This window comes from Lepisosteus oculatus, chromosome 9 (genome assembly GCF_040954835.1).
Source record: "Lepisosteus oculatus isolate fLepOcu1 chromosome 9, fLepOcu1.hap2, whole genome shotgun sequence".
Taxonomy (NCBI): domain Eukaryota; kingdom Metazoa; phylum Chordata; class Actinopteri; order Semionotiformes; family Lepisosteidae; genus Lepisosteus; species Lepisosteus oculatus.
Genome location: NC_090704.1, coordinates 17,592,799 through 17,616,039, shown reverse-complemented (window position 1 = coordinate 17,616,039; position 23,241 = coordinate 17,592,799). Strand labels below are relative to the sequence as shown.

Sequence of the window (23,241 nt, the reverse complement as noted above, 5' to 3'; positions counted from 1 at the left end):
TGTCTGTTTCTATAGATGGTTTGTAGGAATGAATGAAAAAATAGCAGTAGTATATTGGAAAGGGTCAGTACTGAACCATGGTACAGTATTTGTATCAGAGTTTGTATAATGTTGCCAGCTCTCATATTATTCCATCATGTATTATTATAAACTTTCTGATTGATGTCAAGTGTTTCACTCTTTCTGCTACTACTCTAACTACTTTTTTGTGTGTGCAACCTGCAATTTGTTTTAATAAACACAGATAATTACTGTATTTTTGAAGGAAACCATGCAAAACAAATACTATAACAAATCACATGAGAATGAAAGGTAAACAATCAATTTCTTTAAAGCACTAAGACTTTGTGATGGTTACTTGAAATAATTTATCCAAGATCTTGTTTATTGTGATTCTTAATAACAAATACACATCAACATGTAGATTCCTTGGTTACTGGCAACATAATAGTTAATAACATAACAGGTTTAATAGGGATATGGTTGAATCACTGACATTGTCTTCCATATTATTAAAGTAATATTCAGGAGATAGTGAAGAGCTAAATTTAAAGAATGATGAAGGGGTTACTTAACGAAAGAAAGAAAAATATGTCAAAGGACCACGTTTATCATGAAATCAAAAGAACGTTTTTATATGGGAGGAAACCATTCTGCCCCGCTATCTTGTTTGGTGTCTAATGGATATTTGATTCAAACATCTTGTTCAGCTGTTTCCAAATTTCAATAGTTTTGCCTAAATGCCAGGAGTATTAGGCGCATAAAGAAAGAAACAGAAGCTGTTGTAATAATAATACTGCTAATAATTAAATAATAAGCATGTAATTATGATCTAATTGGAATTACAGAATTCAATTGGGTAGACTCACAGGTAGTGCAGGATTAGTGGATACAAAGTGATCCATAGGAAGAGATGTAAAAGAGGTTATCTGTTTAAATTTAAATGGTTAAACAGTCTAAAAACAATCTATTTGTGTTATGGTGTTATAAACGGTCTAAAATGTATTCCATTTTAATATTCCTTTCCATAGCCAGCAGTCATATTACCCTGCAATTCACAACTGGCAACCCATTGAAGCTCAGCTGGTGTGAGCCTGGTCAGTACCTGGATGGGAGACCTCCTGGGAAAGCTAAGGTTTCTGCTGGAAGAGGTATTAGTGGGACCAGCAGGGGGTTCTCACCCTGAGGTCTGTGTGATTTTAGTGTCCCAGTATAGTGATGGGGGCACCATACTGTAAAAAAAAGTCTCCTTCCTTCAGATGAGACATAAAACCAAGGTCCTGACTCTCTGTTGTCATTAAAAATCTCAGTGAGTTCTCGAAAAAAGTAGGGGTGTTACCCTGGTGTCCTGGCAAACTTTCCAGGCCTTTACCAGTTATGGCCTCCTACTAATTCCCATCTATGAACTGGCTTCAGCACTCTGTTCTCCTCCCTGGACTTAGCTAATGTGTGGGGAGAGAAGTGGCGCACTATGGCTGCCGTTGCCTCATCCAGGTGTAGATAAAGCGCTTTGAATGGAGTGTCCACAATAGCACTATGTAAGTGTAAGGGATTATTATTATTCCTAAAGTTATTATTAATTGTTATTATTAGTTGTTTGGTTTAAGCAATAGTCAGGATTAGGGTTTTGAAACTGATATCCAGTTATTCTAAAATACATTCTGGCTGCTATCCTATTTGTCACTCTGTTAATGCTTAGATAGATATATATTTTGTTTAGAAAGCATTTGTAAATACCATTCTTGAACTGTAATCTAAAATGATGAACTAAGGTTCTCAGAAGCTGTAAGGATCAACACTTCAAATGCATAGTGTAAAGGCACAGTATAATAATGCTATAGACTACCACTTTCAGATACGAGTTATAATGTAGTATAACATTTCTCACATAGACTGAAATATCAAATAGGGATGTCAGCAGCTGAACAGAAATACTTGCCATTGGTAACAACTGCTTTTAAATTCAGTATATCTAGTAGAGTGAATTTCTGTTTGGCCTAGTCTTTTAAAAAAATCAAGACAAAGTAATGAAAACAGAGGACTGTTAGGGCACTTTAGCTTTGAAGTATATTCTGATACTTTGCATATACAGTCCATAATAAAGGTTTACAGTTACAGTTTATAGTTTAAAGTTCAAAATAGCACTGTGAACTGCACTCATCCCACAAGTAAATCACTGCTAGAAAGCAATGACTCAGTTTGTTCAATAAATAAATTAAAAAATTATAAGGTGAAAGAAAGAACTTTATAAAACAGAATTTCAGGATATACTGTATCATTTATAAGTGCAGAATGCAAATTCAAAGACACTATGTTAAAATGGTTAGACCATTTTAAGACCTCATTTAGAATATTGTGTATTTCATTCACTACATTCCAAGGAGTATGTTTTTGCAATATTGTGATGAGAAGAGGAACAAATACATGCCTGGGCTTAAAGTAATGTAATATGTTGGCTGAAGGGTTCTGATTCAAGTATTGAAAAGGCATTGAAAAGTCAAGCCAATTTATTGATCCATCCCAACATGCACACATACACCTCAACTGCATTCACCTATTGCTAATCAGTTTAACCCTTGACAACTTATGTGCCACATAGAGGTGAGGATGAAAGGTGAGCATGCTTTCTTTTTAGAAGCCCATGTCAGAACTGTTTTCTAATCTGTGAGGCCCTAATATCCATACAGGAAAGTTAGTTTTGATTGGAGGAGAGATGTGGCTGACAACACCAGAAGGTCACAGCTGCTCAAGAAGTTCTAAAGATATAGCCATTCAGAATGCAAAATAAAAACCTGTAACGCACTACAAAGGCTGTGCTTTACTGCGGCATGCGATTCCCTGGCCAAAGATTATTGATATGTGGCATGTAGTTTAAAAAGTGCACACACTCATTTAACAACAAATAAAAAGTGTAGCCCTGTTTCAGATTAAATATGATGGTCAAGAAAGGAAACCTGCACATTTCATCTAGTCCTAGTGTGTAGCTCTAGATGTACTGTACGGTGTATACTGTATATCAATAAACACATGTGGGTAGGAAAAAGTATTGAACATTAAAGTGTAATGTGCTAGGACAGTTCAGTTTTGCTTAGATTTGAAAAACCTATCAATTCCTGCATAAATACATAAATAAGAAAATTTTAACCTTGCTAAAGTTAAATTTGTTATTATATTATTTTAACTAAAGAGGTAATCCAGACTCGTTGTTCTCTCACTCCAAAACAATTTAATTTGGTCATTTTAGGATTGAAGTTCTCTCCACAGTGTTGTTTTATTTGCAGTTTTGAAATAATTTCTGTCACAGGGAAACATTATCACAGCACTTGACCTTTAGAATGTTACTGCAGAAAATAATGGAATAACACTTGAAATAGTTTCAGACAGCATATTTTAACCTCTGCAACCCTGGAAATCCATTTCCTGAGATTTTTTAATTAAAATTGTCAACCATGGAGAAAGTACTTGCTGTAATGTTTAAATAAGCTTTGCCACCATTGTTCATTACACTTCAGTTTGAATGTAAGGAGAGCAGAAGGATGAAGGTAAGATGAAGATTGTTTTTATTACACCCACATTACTTGTTCTTGTGTTAAGTAAAATGAAAAAAAAACAAGCCTCAACATTTAGATTGCCAGTCAACTTGATTACATGAGTCTTTAGAAAAACCATGGAAACAAAAATATACTATAAATCTTCCTTGCAGTAAGCTCAGAAGCTTTGTAATTCTGAGCATCAACACTTGCTAATATGGTCCATAATTTCAACATATTGGAAACATTTTAAGTTTATATAAGCCATGTCAGCACCAACAAATGCATGTAATGCCCTCATGTATTTTAAAACAAAAATTACACTTTGCTCGTCATTGAACATGATCCGAGATGTAGTTCATCTACAGGTAGAAAAAAACATTTTTTTTCCAAACTCTGCTAACAGGGTGATCTGAAATCATTTTTTCACTTTAAAGCAAAAAAAGAGACTGGAGATTTACTTTTTTGTCAAAAAATAAATAAAAACTGTCATGGTGAGAGGATAGTTGCTGTGAAAGTTTTGTGAAGAAAGTCCACAATTCTTTCAGAGAGGGAAGTTATAGACTGCAGGCTTTAGTGCTCACAGTTCAAGATTGAACTTGACTGAAACAAAAAGTGAACTTCAAAATAGGATTGCTAAGACCACTCCTGTTTTCATAAAAACAGCAATATGGATTTTACTGTATCACTCTCATAGTGTCTTTCTGAGAAGGATTGCCTGAGAGTAACACTCTACTCTAGTACCCTATATTTAGATGCAATGACCTGTGAAAGGAAGACCACGTTCCATAAGTCTCTGTTCCATGAAATAGGTTTTGACATAACTCATAAGATTGACTTGTTTTTCATTGGTGTAAAAAGGTTAATCATTCTTAGAGCTTTTATCACAGTAATTTCTAAAAAAAAGATGAGAAAACTAGACTTGTGTATCTACAAGATATCCCATGTTACAGTTTTGAAAGATTCCAGGACTCAAAACATAGTGCATGAATTAATAATTATAATAATTGCTTACACTTATATAGCACTTTTCTGGACACTCCACTCAAAGCACTTTACAGGTAATGGGGACTCCCCTCCACCACCACCAACGTGCAGCATCCACCTGGATGATGCGACAGTAGCCATAGTGCGCCAGAACAGACACTATCAGTGGGGAGGAGAGCAGAGTAATGAAGCCAATTCAAAGATGGGGATTATTAGGAGGCCATGATTGGTAAGGGCCAATGGGAAACTTTTAATGACTACAGAAAGTCAGGTTTTATGTTTAATTTGAAGGACAGCACCTGTTTACAGTATAGTGTCCCCATTACTATACTGAGGTATTAGGACCCACATAGACTGCAGGGTGAGCACCCCCTGCTGGACCCACTATCACCTCTTCCAGCAGCAACCTTGATTTTTCCCAGGAGGTCTCCCATCCAGGTACTGACCAGGCTCACACCTGCTTTGCTTTAGTGGGTTGCCAGTTGTGAGTTGCAGTGTGATATGGCTACTGGCAATTATGTTATATTATGTTATGATACTCAATTATGTTACAAATTTTGCTGTGGTTAAGTTATCAGAGGTGGACATTTTTTCTTCACATGGATTATTTCTGCTATTAGTATTACCAGAATTTGCTTCCTTTCTTTTTGAAACATTGTAGTACTTTAATTAGGTGAATGCGAATGCCTTAATTACATTTGCACATGCAAGCTCACAAGCCAAGACTTCTTACAACACATCTATTGATACACTTTTTGATATTTCATTCATATGTGGAGGAGTGCAGAAAGTTTCCACGTCCATTCTTTGCTTAGACATATTATTATCTCTTGTAACAGATTTCATAATGTTAAATATGACTATTGTTATCACAACTTTCTATCAGATCTCTCAAAATTGTTGAGACTATTATTTTAACACATTTATCCTAGCAAGTGGATTACTTAATTTTTTACAAGTGTTGTGCATACACATTTATATACCTTCATAGGCATCCGATGTCTGCTTACTTTATTCAATAATGTTATGTGGTTTTGGTACATTTTATTTCTTCTCACTTTTAATTTATTGGATCTTATCCTTTTTTGTTTTACTTGTTACTCATTTACATGTATGTTTGCAGTGTTTGCTCCATAACTTTCTTAATGCAGGATGAAAGCCATCTGTGTTGTTACTCTTAGTGAACTTCATTTCATCTCACTGCCACCTTTTTAAAAACTGTAGAAGACATACAGTAGCTGAAAAGAGGAACAATTAATTAGAAATAAAATAACCCCCGCTCACTTTCTTAGTAAGGAATGGGTTGTTAATGAATGTAAATGGTGTTTGTGTTTGCTGCAGCATTCCAGGGACTCTAATTAAAGAAGAGATTCAAAGAAACACATCAGGCTACTTATAATTACTTGTGCATTTTAATATGTTTGGCTGAAGCTGGCTCTACATGGCAGGGGAAATATCAGAAAATTGGAGAGTCTTGTGGCTTTACAGTGGGATTTATTACTTGTCAGACATTCTCATTGTAGTTTGCAAAGAGACTGATCTGAATAATGACTGCAAGTGGGTTTTGATCAGAGCAGGTGTTGTCAGTGGATTTTAAAACTAGTGCAGCTGCTAATTTGCACTGTTTACTAAGGGACAAAGGAGGATCAGAAATGCGTGTCTTGTGAATCATGGTTATTACACTTAGCTAAATGAAGTGGTTACAGTTGCTATAATACAGTATAAGGTCCTCTGGATCCCCCATGTTACTGTATGCCATAATGAAGATTTAAAATTCAAAATTCATAATTAACAATATATCATTACAGTACAAGTTTTTTTCTGTATATCCCCATTTATTATTTATATCATTCTACTATTTTTTTTATTTTGAATGCATGTTAGCTACACACAGACAGTTAACAAACACTGTATTCTTAGCACTTAGCACTGAGGCACTTATCTGCAATCTGCCCAGCAACCTAGGTATATACTGTATTATTAAGACAGATAATGTACACGCATTGTCTAAATAAATGTATTGGCTTTAAAGGGGAACTGCAGACCCAATATCTCAGACCAGTTATTAAATCTTGGTAACAAAATAAATTGACATCATCGCAAACTTTTACAAATGTCAAATTAGGTAAAAAATTGTGAAGTTCGTGAAAGTACTGTACGCATGCTATGTTGGTTCAAATACCTGGTCTCGCCAGGGGCTAGAGTGAGAGTTTGCATGAATTGCGATAAGAAATGGCTCTTTCTGCTCACTTGTCACTGTAATGACTAATGTAATGTGTTGTATGAATGAATAAGTACAGGTAGTGCAGCCGACATTTCACCACAGAAACGTTCCAATGTGATCTGCATACAGAGTTCTTGAGTACTATTAGTTGACAAAATTGTGTGGAACTGTCGAGAGTAATAGTTCATTTGGATTAAAAGAGATGGATTTACAAGCCTGCTTCTTTACAGCATACTAGAAATTTTGTCTATTTATTGGCTGTAAATTTGAGATTTTACGTTACTGTTAACATTTTGCATACGTTTTACTGTGGTTTAAAATGCACTCATCGATGCTGAATCTTTCTAACCCCAAAATATAAACATAGCGTTGGATTTTCCCTTTAAGCTCAAATCTGTTTAACTTAGCCACTCATGATGTAGCACGTTTTTATTAAGTTTGATGTGGAATCACTTTTTCTCTTTTTCTTCAAAACTAAGTAAAATGCAATTTATATTCATAGTGATTCGTTTTCCTCCTAAACTCAGAAGAAATGCTGGCTACTTTAATTGTCATCTCCTGATTTTTCCTTGAGTATTTGTGTGAGTTCCACCTAATGTAGCACCCTAGCTTCTGGTTCATTGTAAGCCTCACCTGGATGTTCTGATACCAAATGAGTATATGATTTAGGGAAGTTTATCCTTACCTTAAAGGTGACACTTGTGAATGCACAGAAACAGTTCAGCCAACAAGGTCTTTTAAAGCATTCAAGTTAGGGAACAAGCTGCCAATGCATGATAAATAGGAGTCACTGCCTGTAATAAGAATCTCCTCGTAACGCAATGCATTTTTAAAACCAAATTTCAATCATATGGAAATCATCATTGAACCCAAAGAAAATGCTATATAAAATGACTAACTTCTGAAAACACCCGCTATGTTCAGTAAATTGGCTGTTGAGCAAATATAGATGAGGCCTCCTGCTGTCTTTATCATCATTATGCTAAGCTGATGAATGAGAGAGTGAAGCCTTTCTATAATATGCATGTCCTTTAGTGTGCTGGAAATCCACTTGTGTCTAATAGAGAATGGTTTTGACCAAAGCACTGGCAGGAATTCACAAGTCCTCAATAGAATCAAGTTTATGTAATTGAAAATTTCTTTACATTGCCTTTGCTGACATTACAGTAGGTCTCCTTTTTTCTTTATTGTAGTTGCATAAAAAGTGTTTGTTAGTGGAGTTCATTTGCTAGCATAATACGTTACAGAGATGTGGTGTTAATCTGCAAAGAATATACAGAACAGTATAGTATATCACTCCATTGTAAAGCCTACTTATATTACTTGTGATGTTATGCTTTATTATTCAGAACATAATGTCATTTTATATTATCAAAACACCTTCTGTGCTTCATGGAAATAAATTGTGTTGATGGTACAATATCTGTAGTTCAGGTCCTGAAATTGGTCCTAATTGTCCAAAACCTTTACTTCTGGACATTGCCAAGGCAATAACTTTCAAAATCATGATATTAATCTCCTTCAAATCCAGACTCAAAACCTTCTTCTTCAGAAAAGCCTTTACTTAACTGGTTCCATTCTTCACCCCTCTGCTCTTCTTAGTACCACCTTCCACGGTCTCCTCTATTGTTATTGTTGTAATTGTAATTGTGTCTTATCTAGTTCTTATTTATTGTTATTGTCATCCTGTAAAGCGCTTTGAGAAGCCACCTTTAAAGGCACTATATAAAATAAAGTTTATTATTATTATTAATTAATCATTACAGAGTTTTTGAATTAGTTCCACTTGTTTGCTGCCTTTGCCTACTAGCCATGCAGCAACATGGAGGTGATTGGTCCTGCTCTGTCAAAATATGTACCAAAACAGGACAGTGACAGGATGATGACTGCGGCACATTCTTTCCAGTATCAAACTTGTTTCCCTTTTTTCCATAATCTGCATTATTTTCAGCAGCACTTCATACTCAAGCATGAAATAAAACAGCAGATCTCATAATTTTGGTTTATAGTGCCCTTGGAGCACCACAGATAAATGCAGATCACTATCCTAGTGGCTGTAAGCCATGAACATGAGTTTTGAATGAGTTTATTTTTGAATATTTTACCTAGAAAATGCAAACCTAGTGATGGATTAAAATCTGCTTCAGTCACAGTCTGCTATAAGGGGAGATGTGAGGGTGTTTTCTGTTGGGGAACTATGAAGAAATGGATTGAAAGAAACAATCAGAGTCTAACAATCCGCCACAGATCCTTTTTTGCTCTCTGTCTCTCCCTATCTCAGGCAATGCCATTTTTCTGTTACTGTACATTTAAACATGTGGTAGCCATAGGGCGACAGAGTTTATTTGCTTAACACACTCATAAAATGAAACTAAATATCATAAGAAAAAAACAGACCAAGCTAGTGTTGGTCAAGTGAAAGCCAGCCTGGGAAAGAGAAGCTGGGATCTGCAGTAGCAGAGGGAAGGGATGGGGATCTTATTTTGTTTTTGATCAAGGGCTTTTCTGTTTTTTCAATATTTTTAATATTTTTTAAACCCTTGTTGAGGATACTACCTGTACTTATCCAAAAACAGAAGTCTGATAGGCAGCAGATTCTGGCTGTGCTTAATTTCTTTCAAGAAGCAGGAGGCTTGAATATTGTGAAGGATAAAGACAGAGACTTTAACAGCATGACTGCACATCTGTTAAACTGTCACTTCTTCTGGAAGTCACTTTTGGACTTTTTGCACAGCACTTATGACAAATTGAAAGCTACAAAAACTAATTATAGCTGTCCGAGATCTACAGTGTATATTGAAATTAAGTTAATGGAGCTAGCATGCATGTTTTTTCTAATACTTAGAGAAACATGAAATGAATCCTGTCCTCTGCAAAAGTTCCAGTTTGTCTTCAAACTCGATGTAGTATGAACTGTACATAAGTATGTGGATGTCATAAATAACATAATTTGATTCCAAACTGGGACGAATACTGTAACTGTAACTGTAATTTGCATATTCTCCCTGTATTCATGTGGATTTTGTCCAGTCTTCTCTCAGCTTTACAAGGACAGGCTGGTTAGGTAAATTTGCATCTTAAAATTGTACCTGTGTGTGCCTACAATATAAGTCTCTCTTGTATCCTAGGCTTACAGAATACACCCTTCATGGCCGCAGCCATTACTAAGAATAAGCAGTTTTTTCATAATTCATGGACATAAGTACAGTATGTACAGTATAGCAGCTCGTCTTAATGGCTGATGCCACAAGAATTTATAATTATACATTTAGTTCAGAGTGATCTGGTTGACTGAGTAATATCAAGTCCTGAATTCTTCTACAGTATGTAATGATTAGTCACACATGCTGAGGCAAAGGTTAAAGATTTCACAACTAGGAGTAATAAAATGTTTTTTGAACTAGCATATTATCCACAGTTGGAGCTGCATAAAACATATAACTATCTCAAACTGACTTGATTAGAAGTGCTGACAGTTTCTGAATGCAGTCCTATTCTGAAGATCTTAACGACTCCAAATGAAGTTCCTCAGACTTTTTAGAATATTTTTTTATTTTTTTGTGCTTTGTGAGAGTGTTGTTGTAATAGTCAATATTAAAATTTCAGGGGTCTAGAGTTAACAAATAAAAACCCTTAGGTACAGTATAATGTCCTTAGGTACAGTATAGTGTTTTAGAAGTAGATTTATCACATCATTCTGTGTTTTAAGGTGGCTCACCGTGTGGAAAATTGGATGGGTTTTGCTAAATATAATTTTATTAAAAGTATTAAGGCTGAGCCACAGGTGAAGATTCGTGACTACTGAAGTATTTTTAGAAATAAAAAGCTTTTATCACAATTCCATAGCAGCTCATTGAAGACATTACATGACTACAACACTTCTCTTCACTAAATTTTACAAATAACATAGAGTTGTGATGCAACAGCCAAATGAGTGTCATGCATTTTAATAGGAAAAGATGGCTTCAATTCACATAATTGGTTCAAAAATTGGAACTTAGTAACTGGAAACATTATCTCACTGACTTTATAGCATATTTAAGGAATTATGACAGCAGAAAAAAATGTGTTCCCCCAGCTCCCCTATATGATGCAAATGTATGAAAGAAGAAATTAATTTATACAGTAAGATAAGGCATATCAGATGGATTAGAAGAAAATGTAGGAAAGATGGTAGGATGTGTAATAATATTAAATCAAAGTTTCTGAGAAAGAATAACATTTTAAATTATCCCCAGCAAAAGGCTGGACAGATTATGTAGTGTACTAAAAAATATTTTCTTCATTAAGACATTAAGTTTTCTGCTTAAGTGATTCTTATTTATTAACAGAAGTGAATGATTCTTGATTTGAAGATTTGTGTTTATAGTAACAGAATTAAATAAACAGCTAGAAGGTAACAATGTAGGGTGTCCACTCATCTCGATGAGCAACTTGCCTTAAACAGATTCAAAGAAACAGTTTTTTTAACTATAAATCCTTGTTATCATCCTCATTCTGAAATCTCACCTCTTCAAGCAATGAATAATGGGAATATTTACAGTATAAGAAAAAACAGTCAAAAAGAAGTTGTTTTTTATGAAAAAAGTGGGAAAATAGAGGATAAACAAAGTTCAATTTACATTTAAGCAGAAACAATACCAAATAGGATGGAGACAGAATACATTTCCCTGGATTCTTACATTTCTGATCCAGCATAGCTGAATCACTAGTCAAAACAGTGGCTATTCATCAGAAAGTGTAGTGATTGTTGATAAAAATAATGAAAAAGCATCTTCTGATTAAAAGGAAAATAGACTTTAGCAAACATTGTATAAGCGAATGTCTTTGCTGATTGCATACACATAATGTTAATTTATCCAGCAGTAAACTCTAGCTAGGAGTAAATCATGTATTCATAGGAGCAAGTAATAGGTTTATTCCATGCTGAAAAGCGAAGAAAGAAAACACTACGTTTCAGCCGTGGAGCCTTTTTCAGGTGTCAGGTGATGTTGGAAATGGAAAATATTGGTTTTTTCTCCTCTGTTTTCCATTTTTGTTTTGCATTCTACCAATCCACCAAAGTGTTTTAAAGCAATGTTTTCTCGTCAATCTTATCAAATTAAACTTCCACGGAAGAAGGGGGATATACATTTAAGCTCCAGATGCACAACAGTTCTTTACACTTTTGTGCATCTCATTTACACTGAATCAGCTTTGCATTGTTTGTTGCAAGAGTGGATACTATTACGACTGTAGTACTCAAAGAGGTGACAGATGAGACTGCAGTCCTTTCTTTCTAATGTTTAATCCTCCCTTGTTGAACATTAACTTAGACTAGCATGAAAATCAAAAGTCTCTTGGACATCAGTCTTATGCAGAGATGTGTAAGGAAATCACTTTAATCTTAAAGATCTCAGTAACTGCCCTACATGTTCTTGAACTGGACTTTGAGCAGTTCAGAAGCACTGTGTCACGGCAAGAATATCCCTTGTATGTATTGCACTATTTCTTCACTATTTGATGGTTAGTAGATTCCAAATGTGTAATAGTTTATCTCTGCTCTAATTGCTGTGCAGTCCTGAACTTTGCTGTTTCCCTCCCTGTATCATAGCTTGCACAATTACATTAGTCCCTCGGCTGTGCAAGAAAGGCAAACATAATTTTCTTTACATGAAACTGATTATACAGTTTCCAGACATTGAAGCTGTCAGGTAATGTAAATACTGTATCTACTTCATTGTGATGTTTTGACATGACAGATGTTTACTACATGTATTGCTTAAAATAACTTAATTTGTGTTAACAAAACTATGTTATCCTAAAATCATAAAGACTGTTTTATAAGTCAGTGTACTGTAGCATTTTTGTCTCTATTACTACTACATTTATAAATGCAAATGTAATAGTTGGTAGGGGTGTTGCTGTCACTAATAAAAGTACAGCTAGTAATATTACTACAAAATGTAATATTGCTGTACTAGTATTAATATAAGTATTAATAAGAAGCTATTCATTCATTTTCATTCATTTCTGAAGTATACAGTATTTCAAGTTGCATGATCTTGTTAGAGATCATAGAACATTATACAAAAACGAAAGGAGGCCGATTGGCCCATCAAGCTTTTTTTTTTTGCTATTTGATCTGAAGTAGCACACTAAGCAGCCCCTGTCGATAAGCTTTATAATTTAATACTGTATATTTTACTAAGTGTCTGTCTTCTTTGTTATAAAGACTTTTAAAATCATTTTTTTAATTGTGTATGTGACTGAGACCATTAATTATACAAGTTGCTCTTTATAAAGCTAGAATTGTTGTGGTGTGGTGACCAAATCTGTCCACCATATTCTTAATAAAGACTTACTTAATTTATTGTGAAACACAAGCTTTTAATTCTTTGATTTACACCACACTTTTCCCACATTTTCCAATATACCAAAGCATGATTCTTGCCTTTACTATTGCTGTCCTGTATGCATCACTGTCTTGATGGGGACATAGAAAAATTGTATTAATGGCCATATTCCTTTCATGCTTAGCTTCCTACACCCAAATCACCCACTCAGATATTTTGTATGTATATTAGTACTGGAGATAGGGATATCTGAATTGATTGATTTTCTTTTTCTGTTTATTTTGTCAGTTTTTTGTTGTTGGAGATACATTATCTAACATACAGAGTAGAATGTCAATAGTTGCCTGTTATATAAATATGTTTCAGTAAAGGTGCATGTCAGAGTCATTTCCAGGTCATATTCCCATAGAAAATGGAAACAAAACCTTAAATAATACACATTTACTGATATGGAATGCGCTCAACTGAATATAGTACATATCAATATTTACATTCCCTTATAGTTTGGGAAAATATAAAATCATTTTAATTGTTTTGACATTTTGTGTCTTTGTGTACACATGAAATCAAGGTGATAGGCATTAGTTATTGTGAGAACAAACTTTGTTCATTCCATTGTGACTGACAGCTAGAATAGGAATGGCTGTAAGACAGAGGAGTAGTGAACAATACTAAGAACATTGTTATCACATTTTACATACTGCCAGAAGTATAAAGCTATCTTTACAGAAGACTGAGCTATCTTTACAAAATACAATGTTGCCACAAGTAGTTAATGCGACATAAAACATAAGATTCTTTTACTTGGCATACTTTTCCAAAGCATTTTTGAAAGGGCAAATGGAGGTTTTATCCTGAAGGGAACTGCATTGTAAATGAATATGGCAGCACTTAGTGGAATATCATTAAATTTGGCTTAATGGGTACAAAGTGTCATTCATTTTAGAGTAGACAGATCAAACACTAGGAAAATTGGAGGTTGAGATTATTGTGTTCATAATACACCATTTATCTCTTTGCTCAGCTCAATCCCACTTTTTAGTTTTGAGGGAAATCAAATTTAGCTCTGTCATAAAGCATGCCGTAATATCTCAGGGGACTAAACCAGCTGCCCCAGCTGTGTATCCATATTAGTATCTTCTTCCTCATGTATAAACACAGGGGAGCATGTTGCCTCTCTATAAAAAACAAGTGTATTGGGAATATCTATTTGAGCATTTCTAAGAGGGCATCTGACTCAGTGAGGTTGAGAAGACAATGGCTTAGCCAATGTTTCAATTACAGGTATTTAAGCAATCATCCAGAATTTACAGGGAATTAACCGATTTATTTTAGAATTGCTAGAATATAGAAAAATAATTTGGGTTGAAAAATCCCTACAATCTCTTATGTTGAGATGTTCCTTAGAATCTCAGTCATTATACAGTATGTACTGTATGTCAAGTTTTTAATACATGATGTGTGTTTGAGACCAAAGAAAGTAATAATGTCAAGCAGCAGGGATTGCAGACAGGATTGCAGAAACTCAGTTACCCTCTGCTGTACAACACAGTGGACAGAGCTGGTAGCAGTTTCACAAAGAGAGCATCAGTGCCAGATGCCATCCCCCATTGATCTCCATCACAAGCTGTAGGTCACTGGTGCCAGTGTTTGGTAGCTTGTGCCAAAGGGCAAGCACCCAAAATTATTGATCACTTTCATTGTTTGCCCTTAGAGAAAAATTAAATAACCAGCCTTTAATGTTCAGCTCTTCCATTGCCATTCCCTTGGCAGACGGTCAACAATACAACCACTTCTAATACAACCAGAGTTGTTTCTTTGGGTTGACTTTGAGTATAAGGCACGAAGATAAAAAGTACAGTATCGAACATTTTGTTAAAAAATAAAAGAAGTTTCCTATCTGCGTTTTTACCCAGACATACTGCATAAAGCACTCTGTCTAAATGTATACTTTATACTGTAAAAGTTATTCAGGTGGGTAGCTGCATCAGCATGTGTAGGCTGCAAAGAAACAAATAAGAGGTTTATTCCATGCTGAAAAGAGAAGAGAGAAAACACAACGTTTCAGCCCTGGAGCCTTCTTTAGGTGACCTGGATGAGAAAAAAAACTGCATAACACAATTTGCTGAAAAATCAGTGCTGTTACTGTATAATGCCATGTGTATGGAAGGTTGATGTGTCACTGCACTGCCAGCAGGCTGGTCTCAGTATTTAATCAGTATTGCTGTTTCCTGAACCACATTGCCCTCACGCTCATGCCCAGAACCATGTGCTGCTTCCCAAGATACACCTTTCACCCAGAGGTTGCTTGGTTGATTCAACTCATAATCAGACTTGACAATATTAAAACACCAGATTCTTCATGTATATAGTATATCATTTTTAAATTTTATTTTGCAAAAGGCCTTTATCTTGTTAAGCCAAGTTAAGCCAAAGCTTGTGTAAAGCACAGACAAACCTTATGAGCACTGCCCCCAAGTATTTTTTAAACAACATAAAGAGCTTTAATTCATCACAAAAAAGCACCTCTCTAAAACTCTTCACTAACGAGGTGACAATAAATGTCATCAGAGAGAATATCATTTTTATATTTTTTAGAATTTATTCATTGGATTAAAAACTGTATGTTAATACAATTTAAACATCAATTGGCATTGCATACAAAACTGCATGCTGAGGTTAAAAGTGCTCATAAATACAGAATGATTAGAAACATCTTCCTTACCTAAACAATCAGAGACAATTAGTTTTCAATATACAGGCTATTTTAATAGATGCTATTCATAACATCTATTATCTTTAAAAAAATCATATACCATAAGTAAACTCTAAAATTGACTACACACCTACAGTATTATTGTGTATCTATGATAGATATCTTCTGTTTGCAGAATTAAGGAATCTAATTATTGGTTGGCTGATTTCCACTTTTTCTTCCTGTTAAACCCCTTGGTTAAGTGTGCAATAGTGTATGTTTTAGGTCATCTTCTTATGGCAGCCCAATGAGTTTGATGATTTCTTTTTACAGTATGCCAGCGGTTATGCCCTGTAACAATTGCTGACCTAGATGTGTGCTCTAATTGGCGTAGTGGGTGTCTTTTACAGAATCAGTTTTCTTAGTTTACCTGACAGTTATGATCTGCATTAATTAAAGGTGTAATCTCAAGAGAAAACACTTGTGGAATTAATGTATTCTTTAATTATGCAATGGAACAGTTTTGTTCAGCTGATATTGTTATTGCAGATACCTGTACATGCTTTATACCTCCATGTTCATATGTACTGTACATGCACAAAAGTATATGATAAAAAGATATGACTTCCTTAAAAGCTTCAGCTCTGCATGCCAACACAGCACACTTGATAAAATTTCTACGACTCAGAAGGAAGTTGGCTCTACTGTTTTCGTTAAGTAGGAGAAGGAGGCAGTGATGTGTTCTGCAGTGTTTTTAACAATTTTTTTTTACTCAAGACGTAAGATCATATTTTCCAATACTACAGTAGCTGTTCATCTTGAAAGCATATGAGCTCATCTCTAATGTAGATCTTATTCTTGGTTTCATTACGTCTTTCTCATCACTTTTGTCTTCTCTGCAGCTGCATACAAAAATACATTAAAACAATGTTTGAGTCAAAGATTAATTGAATATTCATATATACTGTAGATAGCTAAAACATTCAGATATTGACTGGGCCAAACGCTGATCAACAGAATTTTGCCACTCTTACAGAAGCTGACAGAATGAGTAGTGTTTATTAACTGACCTAAATTAGATGAGACAATCAAAGCTGTTATAGCAAAGAACAGATTGAGAGCCACAGTGACCTAGATACCAGTGATTTGAAGAACAGGCATGCAGACATTTTTCTTGCTTGACTGGTTAATATAATAAAATGACAGTGTATCCAGATACATTGTAATGCAAATTAAATTACAATTGCTTTGTAAATGAAGCCTTTGTCTGATTTCACTTTTTTGCTACCCGTATGTTTTTTGGAAACTTTCTGTGCAGTACAGTGTTTCTTAATTTGAACTTAAAAGCAAACTTGATTAATGTTTAGAAATCATAACAGTTCATGGATCTACTTGGCATGTTGCTAAACGTGCTCACATTTTGTGAACCATTCATACTTGCTCTTTCATGAAGACTACCATTGCTCTCTCTTTTTACTGTTATATGTCTTATTTTTAGGAACAAGTAATAGGTTTATTCCATGCTGAAAAAAAGAAGAAAGAGAACACAACGTTTCGGCCGTGGAGCCTTCTTCAGGTGTCCACACCTGAAGAAGGCTCCACGGCCGAAACGTTGTGTTCTCTTTCTTCTTTTTTTCAGCATGGAATAAACCTATTACTTGTTCCTTTGCAGCCTACGCATGCTGACGCAGCTACCCACCTGTCTTATTTTTATATTGGGTAGATATGAATATTCTTGTGCTTTTTATAGGTGATCTATGTTGTGGTATTTAAAATGGCTTTTTTAGACTTTGAAAGCAAAGTGTCGAGTTTAAGTTGTAAAATTACAACTGAGAAATAAAGTAATTAATGAATGATTTCCTTGAGTGTTTTCACGGAGGACATTGTGATGTTAAATATTCAAGGATGCAGTAGATTTCCACCCATGGACCTGGAGTTTAAATCAAGTAAATCTCATACTGTAGGTCACCGTAAAACTATTTCAGAGCTGTTTCAAAAGGTTGGGGATACCTCTTATTGATCAATTAAGCAAGTATTTTCTGCAGTTAAGAAAATACCTTACAATGTGAGGGATCTGACCAATCAAATTGACATTTCAGTGACTTCTCTCCCCTTTATCATTCATGTCTCTACACTGTACAATTGTGAATATGCATTATAATTTCATCAGCATATGTAAATATACTGAAAAATATATTTTTCTGCAGATGGCTGTGGTCAAGGGAAGACATTTTTTCCATACTGTATATTGTGATTTGAGGGTTGTGTATAGCCCTGGATTGACACAGATGTTGGTTGACAGCTGCATTGACAATCTTACCTTTGTGCTTCAGAACATTCCGAGGGGTTCTATGCTAATAATTGACATAATATTTAACCTCTCAAGTACTCCTGGCAGTGCCCCATTGTTAGTAACTGATGATTTATTCAGATTAAGCTTCTTACTGGCAGTAGCCTTCAAACTAGCATTAAATTTACTGCTTCTTTTTTATGCATGTACAGTATTTCTTAACATAGTAAATAAACCAAAATCATACAGTGTATACAGTATGTTTCCCCTTATCATTCATTGCTGAAGTAAACCCACACACATACTTTTATTCCTGCCTAATTTTGAAATCTTGACTCTCTGTTTGATGTTTACAGTACATGCTTAGTGAGATATGTTAATAAGTTACACAGTGAAACAATACTCATGACAAAATTGTAGAGGTTTTCTTGTTGGACCTCGAAAATGAAATCAAGGAACAGTTGGGAGCCCTTCAGAGCAAATACTGCACCATGTTCTTTGAGAAATTGATTTCACTGCTTCAGTCTCAATGAAAATATAATTTAACAGTAGAGATTTCTCTACTCTTTGATTCCACCTAGATAATGATATGTCAATTTATTTTATTTAACCTGTGCATTAAAAACATAGTATATTTGTTGAAAGTTATTTTGTTGTTGCTGACTTAATGTTGGTTGGGATTAGCAAGCAATTAGTGTGCCAGTTTAATTTTGCTCACCTGCAACTATAAACCAGTAGTCCAATAGAGCTGGCTGTACATGTTAATAGGACTCCCCTATACTAATCCCTTAAACAGAAGTACACATGATTCTGGTGTGACGGGCAAACTATGAGCAAAAATAAAACCACTAGGAGGAGCGGTATACTGTAGCACTGCTTCTCTCAGAATGAGACTATTTCAGATTCATTTGTATTTAAAATGACTTGAATATATTAATTATTTGCTTAAGTGGCAAGGTTTAACATTTGCCTGTGTCTTAAGTACTTAATTAAAAAATGATCTAACACATTGGTTCTCAAGCTTTTTGGACTAAGTACTACCCCTGATCAAACCAAAGCATACAAGTACCACCTAAAACTCATCTTCTCATAAGAAACCTCAGAAATTCTCAATGACCAACATGAGTGAATGTGCGCACACACTCACACACACATATAATACATACTGTATTATAATAATAAACTTTACTTGATATAGCGCCTTTAAAGGTGGCTACTCTAAGCCCTTTACAGAAAAAAACATGAACAACAAATAAAAATAAACAATAAAAAGCACCATTTCAGTGAGAGGGGTGAGCCTGTTTAGTCTAGCAAAGCAGATGTGAATTCATTTTTTGAGCCTTGATGCAATTCACAACAGAGTCTAACAGATTTTAAATCGTCAGGCATTTTCTTGACGGCAAAGGTCTCGCGGTGGATGTTGCAATGCGTCCATTCATTTCTGCAGCAACCTCTCTAATTTGTGCAACAACACCGCTGTGTCGGCTTGTCATTGCTCTAGCACCGTCTGTACAAACTCTGATGCGTTTTATCCAGTCGATGCCATTCTCTTCGATAAATTAATTCAGAAGCTGAAATGTGCTCTCCTATAGTTCCTGTTGGCAGCGGTTTACAGAACAGAAAGTCCTTATGGGACATGTCCTCAAACTCGTATCTAATGTACAGTAAACGAGCGAATTGGCCAAATCGATTACAGACTCATCTAATTGCAGTAAAAAGCATCTGCTCATTATAAAGCGCTCTATCAGCGTACTTTTGATATCATCCGCCATTTCAATAATTCTATGAGTGACTGTGTCTTTCAGAGGTGGCAGCGGGTCGAGCTGTTTAGCAGCATTTTCTCCGCACAATACGTGTCAGCTCTTTTGCCAATGGTAAAAAGGTTCTTCAAAAATAGTGTGGGACTTACCTGCTTTAGCAATTCGCAAGCTTGTATTTTTCCCCGTTTGCATTTCAGGAGTCCATCTCAGAAGTTAAAAGAACTTTTTATTTCATGCACATGGGAGCGAAACACAGAGACGCTCGGTGTATTTTTCTCTAGTTAACCTAGAACAGTTCTTAAATATTTTTCTGTTATCTATCACGCTTTCCTGTGCTCACAAGATTGCCAGCGTTCCTAGTACACATTTCTGTGCATTCCTGTGTTTACAACATTGGCATTGTTCCAAAATCACGCACATTCTCCTACCTCTCTATTTGCTGGAGATACGTTTTTTTAAATACAATTGGTCACTTACTTCGTAGCACGCATTCCTATAGAATGGTATAGAATTACATTGTAGCTCTGTGTCTTCTCAAGTATTAGCGCGCGCTGTATCGTAGTACATAGGCTGCGTATTTGAGACGTCTTAAAATAGAAAATATGAAAACCCGTCCCGATTTTTCAGTGCACAAAACAAAGTTCCAGGGTCATATGGCGTCACCAGCTGGCAGCGCTCCACATACAGTACCACTCCTGGTACGAGTCCCACAGTTTGAGAACCACTGATCTAACAAAATCAAAGACCCTTAGCGGAGTGTCACTACAGTATTATAAAGCAGCAGTGCTTCTCACAACCAGCAAGCCTTGTCTTAAATGAAAACAGCAAGGTATTACCAGAAACAGGGGCAGTTTTCCAACAGTGTATAATATGTTTATGAAATTGCATAGTTGAAAAAAGATTAAAAAAGAGAAAAGAATAACTGACATTCAAAAGTGTCAGGGTGCTGTCCAGCAAAAAAACAAAAAGATATCAGCTGTGCAATCAAGGCACTAAAAGTATATCTTGTCAGGAACAGTAACATTGTGTTTCAGCACACTCTACCTTTAAACAACTGCCCAAGGTTAGCTATTAGTCACAATTTTCTAAAAAATAGAACTTGTGAATTTGAACTATACTTAGTAATTGCTAAATAATTCTGAAGTTAGACTCACTTTTATTCAGGAACTGTGACTTTTCCCAAAGGGCAGTTTAGCCTAGATTTAAAAATACCTCCTTCTTCAGCTTTAATTGAAACACTAAATCAGTGCCTGCTCTTGGGTGTGTAAGCGACTATCAGTGATTTCAGTGTCATATTTAATATAGTGAAATAACTGCTACAATGTACAATGATGGAAAATAATATCTGTACTGTAGATGAGTAATACAAATTATTATGGCATCCATTTTGAAAGAGGATGAAGTTAATATGGTGGAGAACATTTTTCAATCTTCATTTGGTATCTGAAATAAGTCGCATTTTCAAGAAAGCATTTTAAAATAAGCCTCATCGTGTGTATTGCAATTTACATAACATTCATCATGGACCACGGAAATGTCCCTTTTGTTTTACAGAGCATAGTAGCGTTTGTAAAACTGCCTTGTAATTATAAGATGGTGCTCTGTGTATTCTCCAACATTTCCAATTTTCTGAGCATAATAGAAATATGCTATTGCTCATGATCCTTCTTCAAAATTTATGCTTTTCTTATTTTACATGTCATCCTCACTTCATGCAAAATCCTAATTTTTTTAGGTCTCAGTTTCTTTATTTCATACCTTCTGCCCCATGTACTAATTTAGCATTCAGGAGTCCAATATACTGTAAAAATGATACTGAAAAAAATGCACCCCCGAGAGTAAGTGATGCTATTCATGGTCAGGTTATTCCAAACCATACAAGTGACAGAGAGCATAACAGCATTTGAAGATATAGAAATGTTAGTATAAAAGAAACTAGTTTTTTTAGGGGGTTGTGGGGAGGTAGATGAGGACATACAGTAAACCTTAAATGAAATCTTTACCTGATGAAAACAAATGTGGAAAACAGTAGAATTATAAGAATGTGACCACGCTGCATTAAGAACATCTTACATTCTGTTATGAATATCTTCTTGCAAAATTGAGATAGAAAGCATTTGAGAACCAAAGTGGATCCCCGCTCTTTACGTTAACATTATTTTCTCTACTAGTCTTTTCTTTGAAGGAGCAGTTTTTGTAGAATCTCTTCTGTGAGGGCTGCACCCTGGATTATTCACAACTAGCCTCCCCCACCTCCACCCTGTCCATTCTTAACAAAATAGTGTGACAGAAAAGGGCCATATAATAGCTTAACTGCGTTATTTACCCCCAGTATAAGAAAGGACAGTTTTAAAGGGGTGGTGAACGGAGCTGTCTGCAAACTGCAATTTGACAGTTTATAAAAGTGACTATATGGGAAGTGAGATTTTACAGTAGAAACATCACATTGGCAGTTAACTTTCTTTCTACTCCTAAGCCTGGTTAGTACCTAATTAAAGTATGTTCCTTATATTTTTATAAACAATCTTTTAATAAGCATTACACAGATAATTTGTTCAATTTAAAAATGTTTTTCTAACCTGTTAAACATATATGCTCACGTTTACAACATGTCCTCTGCCATTCACCCATTCACCATTTTGCACAGCTCCATAGTGCTTCACAGAAGTATTAGCATCAATTGAAGGACTGATGCCTCTGTTATTAACAGTACTGCAAAGTTTGCAGGTGGCGTGCAAGTCCCTGGATTTTCTGCTTTGTAGCAGGCCAAGAATATTCTGGCTAGTTTAAGCTCATCCATAGCTGGGAGTGCTTGGCTATTTCTGCACTGCTGTACGGGAATTTTTGTCACAGCTAGCTGACTACACAGCCCAGACATATTCCCAGTGATTTCTGTGCTATTACGCTTTTTTCAGATGAAAATACTGCTATTAGTTTAGCAAAATTCTAAAATATAATTATCTGAAATATCAAACTGTTCCTCTGTAAAGATAAGGTATACTGTATACCGTAATATTGTAATTTTTTCTTATAATTTTCTTTTTTTTCCCCGTTGGATTCTGTTGGTTTAGTATGTACATTATAATCCTTGCACAGTTTTCACATTTTGTTCATTAATGTTATATTTATTATTTAATGCTGAAAAGAGAAGAAAGAAAACATGTTTCGGCCAAAATGTTGTGTTGTTTTGTTCCTTTGCAGCCTACACATGCTGACGTAGCTACCCACCTTAATTATTTAATCGTATTAATGTTAATTAATGAAAACAATGTTATTTAAAAATACTGTATTTGTTATCATATACAACCTATTATGATTGCATAAGTATCAAATCCTTTGCTGTGGCAAACCTAAATTAATTAATAATTAGGTGAAAACAATTACAAAAGTCTCTTTTGGGTAAGACAGCAGTTTTTAAGT

General features: G+C 35.1%; 1 protein-coding gene across 12 annotated transcripts in view; it reads left to right on the top strand.

The window, feature by feature from the left end:
- LOC102696525 (DAB adaptor protein 1) overlaps positions 1–23,241 on the top strand; it is a 362,145-nt gene that overhangs the window by 214,333 nt on the left and 124,571 nt on the right. The window contains exon 1 of one of the 12 annotated variants that reach the window (XM_069194213.1): positions 12,411–12,434. The exons of the other annotated variants lie outside the window; for them this stretch is intronic. The gene's annotated coding sequence lies outside the window, so the exon portion shown is untranslated. Of the gene's footprint in view, positions 1–12,410; positions 12,435–23,241 lie in introns of those variants that run through there. 12 annotated transcript variants of the gene reach the window in all.